The sequence below is a fragment of the Aphanomyces invadans genome (genome assembly GCF_000520115.1).
Source record: "Aphanomyces invadans strain NJM9701 unplaced genomic scaffold supercont1.72, whole genome shotgun sequence".
NCBI lineage: Eukaryota > Oomycota > Saprolegniomycetes > Saprolegniales > Verrucalvaceae > Aphanomyces > Aphanomyces invadans.
The window spans coordinates 93158-94085 of record NW_008580217.1 but is presented as its reverse complement, the minus strand read 5'-3'; positions in this window follow the sequence as shown (position 1 = coordinate 94085).

Sequence of the window (928 nt, the reverse complement as noted above, 5' to 3'; positions counted from 1 at the left end):
CCGGTAATCCCTGTCATAGTGGAAGTCCATCAAACTTTATAACGGACATTCTATAGAGCTGTTTCTCATCTATATACAAAGGTTTTGTGTGACACTGTCAAGCATATCAAAAATTCAAACATAACTAAAGAAGTGGCCTGAACGTGTGGTCACTAATCCATATTGTCAAATGTTCATGTGGAATACCTGCCCCCCAATACGACGTCGCAGTTGCAGCCGCTTGACGGCGGAATTATCGCTACCTGCAAGAAGCATATCCGCTGCAAACAAAACTATGGCATTGCTACGAGAATTCTTGCCCTTTCGGGGTGTCATATTGAGCAACAGACTCAACCAACTCGCCAGGAAATTGCTCACCTGTATGTCGTTGACATACTCGAGGCCATCCGTTGGGCCCAAGCGGCTTGGGAGCAGGTTTCGGAAACTACAATTCAAAACTATTGGCGTCATACTCTTGTTGTAAAAGAGAATGTTGAAGAGGTTGTTACCTTGATGGAGCGCTTGCGTGTTGGCGCCCCATCCATGCGCTTCTTGTCGATTTGATTTAATGACGTAAATAAATGTGTGAGTTTGTAATGGTTGGTTTGTCGGAAGGTTGGCATTTTCTCTTTGAAACAGTTACTTCTCAAAATCAATAGAATACCTGTCAAACTATTGCTTCCATTAAGACAGGGATTACCTGTAGTACAAACTCGACAAAGTGGTACTCGAATAAAATTGATCATCCGATAGCAATGCCGTATGGGCGAAATATAGTCACAATTACATTTCACGCAGGGATAGGATAAATAACCATTGAATTTTAACGTTATGTGATTGATCAATCCGAAATCCCTCGCACTTTGAATTTTGATGCCAACACAGGTCCTCCCGCAGCTCGTCCAGCGGCGATAGAGCATCGACACTTGCATTAAGCTGATGATTGCTT